We start from the raw sequence: 5969 nt of genomic DNA, 5'->3' as shown, positions 1-5969 counted from the left end.
CTTTCTTTCTTTCTTTCTTTCTTTCTTTCTTCCTTCCTTCCTTCCTTCCTTTCTCCCTTTCTTTCTCTCTCTCTTTCTTTCTTTCTTTCTTTCTTTCATTTATTCTTTCTGTATTTATTTATTTATTTACACTTTGGGGTGTATCAGCTATTCTTGTGTGTGTGTGTGTGTGTGTGTGTGTGTGTGTGTGTGTGTCCATATGAAGCTTAAAATTGTCCTTTCATGATATGGATTTTGTTAAGATTTTTTGGGGGAATTACATTTAATCTATGGGTTACTTTTGGTGGGGTGGGCATTTTTACTCTATTAATTATACCTATCTTACGAATATGGAAGACCTTTTCATTTTCTGATATTATCCTCAGTTTCTTTCTTCAATGTCTTAATATTTTTTTATAACATGGTTTTTCACTTGCTTCATTAGAATTATTCCAATATATTCTGTTATTTGAGGGTACTGTGAATGGTATGGTTTCCACAACTTCTTTCTCAATCTGTTTGTCATTTTTATAAAAGGGAACTCCTGAATTTTTGTTGCTTGTTTATTTAGTGAATCTTGTATTCATCCACTTCATTGAAGGTATATATCATCTATAGGAGTTCCATGGTGGAATTTTTAGGGTTACTTATGTATACTCACATATCATCCACAAATAGCAATGGTTTGACTTCTTCCATAGCAATTGGTATTTTCTTGATATCCATTAGTTGTCTTTTCACCCTACCTAAGACTTCAAGGACTTTACTGAATAGATATTGAAGGAATGGCCAGCCTTATCATACTACTGATTTTAGTGGAATTGTCTTGAGTTTCTTTTAATTTAAGTTGATGTTGGCTATGGGTTATGAATTGCCTTTATTGTTTTGAGACAAGTTCTTTCAACTGTTAATCTCTCCAGGACTTATACCATAATGGTGTGTTGGAATTTGTCCTAGGCATTTTTTGGTCCAATATGATTATCATGTGGTTTTTAAATATCAATTATTTAGATAATGGATTATATTTATGGATTTGTGATTGTTGAGACATTTGTTAAACTCTACAGTGAAGCCTACTTGACCATGTTGCATGATCTTTTCAATATCTTACTAGCTTCAATCTACAAGTATTTCATTGATAATTTTGTATCTGTATCCATACAGAAAATTGGTGTGCAATCCTTTCTTTGTTGGGTTTTTGTGTGGTTTGAGTGTCAGAATAACTGTGGCCTCATAAAATGAATTGAATGTTCTTTTAGTTTCTATTTTGTGGCACAATTTCAGAAGCATTGGCAGTAACTCTTCTTTGAATGTCTGGTAGACTCATCTGGCTGTGGATTTTTACAGGCCTGGGGATACTTTTAGTTATTGCTTCCATTTTACTAGAAGTTATCAAAAATTTGAATTGCTATCTGATCTTGATTTGGCTTTGGAAAATGTATGTACTTAGAGACCACACCAACTCCATTTTGAGTTCAGACTCCATCTTAGAGAACCTGACCTAAGGTTGAAGTCAAGTTAACCAACAAGCTTAAACCTAGCACTAGATTCCAGGTTACTTTCTAATAAGCCTAGACCTACTATTAGTTTCCAATTATTCCCTAACAAGCCTGAACTTCCAAGCCACTCGCTAACAACCACCAATCAAGAGGAAAGAAGTTAAGTTTATGATTTGGCTCCCAGCAACAGCCAATTGTTTTAAATGAGAAAAAAAATTTCCATATCAGATGTGTGTCAGGATAGAAATCCCGTTCCTTGTTTGTTTGTCCCTAGAAGTGCTTATTTGGAACTGGGCTGTCAGCTTCACCCACCAGTCCTGGTGCATCAGGATCTAAGGTGAGCCCAAGCTTGAGTTTACAACAACAACAACAGCAACAACAAAACAAAAAGAGCCTAGAGTGAACACATCTGAATGGATGGGCTCCTTGGTGCTCTTTTGGTGCTCATGAACACTTCCTGAACAAGCACAGCAGTATCAAAAAATTTATTCATTTATTTAAAATTTTCCATTTGGTAGTACAGTGCAGGGTTAAGAATATCTTTATTATTCTTTGGATTTCCTTGGTGTCTGTTGATTTGCTCCTCTTTTCCTATCTAATTTTGTTAATTTGGAAACTCTCTTCTTTTCAGTTAATTTGCATAAGTGATTCATTCTGGTTAATTTTCTCAAAGAACTAATTCTATTTCATTGATTCTTTGTATTGCTTATTTGTTTGTTGCTATTTTATTCACTTCAGCCCTCAGTTTGATTATTTCTTGCCTTCTCCAACTTTTGATTGTGGTTTCTTCATTTTGTTCTAGAGCAGTGGTTCTCAATTTTCCTAATGCTATGACTCTTTAATACAGTTCCTCATTTTGTGGTGACCCCTCCCAACCATAAAATTATTTTGTTGCTACTTCACAACTGGAATTTTGCTGCTGTTATCAGTTGAATTGTAAATACCTGATATGTGATGCCTCTGAAAAGGTCCTTCCATCAGCTGAAGGGGTTGCAAGTCACAAATTGGGAACCATTGTTCTAGAGCTTTCAGGTTTGCTATTAACTTACAAGTATGAGGGCTTTTTCATAATCCTTTTCATAGTTTAACCCATCTCCCAAAATCCTTCCTCTCCCCAATCTCTTGCCTTTATCTCCATTAACATTTCTACCTCTGTAATTCCATTTCTGTACTTTGAAATCATTTGTATTCTACTGACCAACTTGTCTTAAGGCCACCTTTTCCCTCTCCAATCCCAGATAACCCTCTTCTAGCTTCGGGGAATTTACAGGCACCCTTTTCCCCAACCTAAATACATCCTTCTAAGAACTCAAAGCTAAGGTCTGTATGTAAGAAATAGCATCTGTCTGTTGAGGCCTTGGAAATCTTATTCTGTGTATATATACTTTTTTTTTCAATTCTGCTTTTTTACCTGAATATTTCATAATTGGATCTTTGTAACAGCCAAGTAAAATTTCTTTGTGTATATATCCCACAGTTTCATTATCTGGTTGGCAGTTGATGGACATGTGGTCCAAATCCATTTCCTAGCTATTGGGAAGAGGGAAGCCATATAATGGTCAGTTGTATATGCCTATTTAGTCATCTTGTTTGTCCAGGGATGATATGGCTAGATCATAAGGCACTACAGTTTTCATGCTTTGAGAAACTTCCATACTCATTTTATAAAGGCACAGAAATTTAATTACTTATTAAAACATTTCTGTTTTTGTTTCATTTTCTGATTTATCAGTGTGGGCTTTCCTTGTTAAAATGCTTCTTAATTTGGCTTCATTTTGTGTGTGTGTGTGTGTGTGTGTGTGTGTTATCCTATTATTGTTTGTCCTAACAAATTCTTATGTTTACCTCTTAATTTATATATTGATTCATTTTTCACAAGGATATTTAATTTCTATATATTTACAGTTTCCAAATTGTTCTTGTTATTGATTTCTAGTCTTAGTTCCTTGCTCTAAGAGAAAATTAGAGAAATTTGTCATATATATTTTGTCATAATTTGTTGCCTTTGGGGACTTTGAGTCTTGTAACTTTTTGAGTTTCTTGGGCCTTTTATTTCATTTGAGTATCTCTATGTTCTTAAAGAGAAAATGTTTCAAACTAGAGGTAGTAGGAATGCAACAGTCAAGAGACTGAGTATGTAGATACAAGTTCCATGCAATATCTAAACACTAGTTCTATAGGTAGTGAACCTGCCCAGTGCAGAGTCTCACATAGAAGACCTGTTACTATACTCCAAGTGGAAGGCTCTGCTGACTTCCCTCCTATCTTGAATGGTATCTTCATGCTGTGTTGCAACCAGCTGCTAATTGGCCCTTGGTGACTTCACACGCTTTGTTCTAGTCCCTAGAGGCTGTAACCAGCTTAGGTCAAAATTATCCCATAGAACTTTGCCATCACTTAATCAATTACAATAAAAGAAGGTCTCAGTCTGAGTCTTAGGGAGTTTGACAGGAAGCTCAACTTCCTAGTTTAATTCTTGAGATATATTCCCAAGGCCTGGGTGTCATTTGAGTTATCTTGTTTTTTCATTCCCTTAATGTAGTTGCTAAGTCTTCATCATAATTTCTCATTTTAGATTAATATGTAGCTTCATTCTCTTGATTGGGTTTATAACTGGTACAGAGCACAGAATAGTTAATGGTGGGAGTGATGAATGTCTTGGTCAAAGGTGGTTAAGATAAAGGTGGTCTTATTAAGTGGTGGTATTATTGACTGACTTAGTAAAATATGTGGTAGGATCAAGTAGGTGAAGGAAATTAACTTTAGGTAAAATCTGAACATTATGAAAAACAGTAGAGATTTCAAAAATAATTTTGTATTAGCTAATGAGGTCATATATATAAAACTGCATGGGGAGGGGACAAAAATGAGGTAGGGTTTGAAGAATAACTACCCTTCAAAGCCAATTCCTAATTATGGAGTGGGAACCATAAATGTGGCTCAGTTGGTAAACTGTTTACAGTGCAATTATGGAGGTCTAAATTATCAGTACCTTTGTAAAAAGCCAGGCATGGTTTCATGCTTGTAATACCAGGACCAAGTGGATAAAAATACTGGAGCTTGCTGTCTGACCAACCCAGCCATAATGGTGACCTCAATGAGAGACCTTGCTTCAACATGCCATCTGACATTGACTTCTGGTATCTAGATGCATGTGCATGAATGCATGTGAACCTGCACACATATATATGTTCAGGCACATATCCCACCCCCTAAGTAGGGTGAGTGTGAGATTATTTATCTAAATAAAGTGCAATGATTAAGAAAAGCATGACCTCAAATTGAAGTGTATAGAACACTAATATTTAATAATTCTCATGAATATTTTAGACATGCCTGCCAGACAAGACTTGAATTTTCCAAAGTAGGGAGTGATCAAGAACAGAGTTTCATTAACATGAAGCATAAGGATACTAATTAAAATTGACACTTCAATTCTATTAAAAAATTTAATTTCTTTTGTAATAATGAGAACTGAACTATCATAAATTGGGAAGAAAATATGAAGTGAAATGTCAGAGACTTCTAGGCTATTTTGACTGCTGTGGAGCTAAAATGCAGAGAAGAATATCAACATTATTTTAGGAGGCATGATACCCAACATCAAGAAAGGCCTCAATTGTTCAGCATCTAATTCTTCAAGAAGATTATTTAAGTTTTCCAGCATGATTTAGCCAGAAAAAGTAGAAAAATAAATGAAAGATAAAAGTACTAATAACGAGACCCAGTCTCTGGTAGGTGTTAGCACCCAGCACCGCAGATGTGGGCGGGTCCACAGACCTGTCGCCAGGGCAACGGCCACCATATTCCCAGAATCCATTGGGTTCAGCTCCCACCTTTACCTGGACTGCTACGTCACGACATATATATATATATATATATATATATATATATATATATATATGTACTTTCCTCCATCTCTCTCTCTTTTTCTTCTTTCTCTCCCCTCTCTCTTCCTGCGCTGCTACCCCCCTACCCCCTTCCAATTAAACCTCTTCCACGTGGACCTGTTTGGGCCTGGTATCTGCAGACGCATCTGCCGCGACTAGTACCCATCATTTGGTGCCGAAAACCGGGAGCGTGGCAGTTTGCGTCTACCAACCCGCTCCACACGCAGGAGCAGACAGGGTACACGGCCACTTGGAGCGGCCGATGGGACCCCGGCTGCCAGGTGGAGCGGCTCCGCCGCAGCTGCTGTGCTCCCAGTACCCTGAGCAGGGAGCACTCCCAGTACCACCACAGCGTCTGCCGCTGCTACGCTCCCAGTACCCTGCACAGGGAGCGCTCCCAGTACCACCGTAGAGGCTGCTATTCCACGCAGAGAGCACCACTCACCTGGAAACTGCTCATCACTTCTTGCTAGAGACACCAGACATCGCAGGACACAACAAACCTACAGCCATGCGCAGCTAGACTACAAACACTTAACCATGTGAGCCGTACCCTACTCAGACACCACTCAATTCAGTTCCATGTTTTCCATTTACCAGA

The 5969-nt window shown here is 37.5% G+C and overlaps 1 pseudogene; it reads left to right on the top strand.

The window, feature by feature from the left end:
- LOC116069620 overlaps nt 1–5841 on the top strand; it is a 33072-nt pseudogene extending 27231 nt beyond the window's left edge.
- Nucleotides 5842–5969: the final 128 nt, after the last annotated feature.

This window comes from Mastomys coucha, unplaced genomic scaffold (assembly GCF_008632895.1).
Source record: "Mastomys coucha isolate ucsf_1 unplaced genomic scaffold, UCSF_Mcou_1 pScaffold1, whole genome shotgun sequence".
Classification (NCBI taxonomy): domain Eukaryota; kingdom Metazoa; phylum Chordata; class Mammalia; order Rodentia; family Muridae; genus Mastomys; species Mastomys coucha.
The sequence above is the reverse complement of the archived record's forward strand: the minus strand, read 5'-3'. Positions and strand labels throughout refer to the sequence as shown.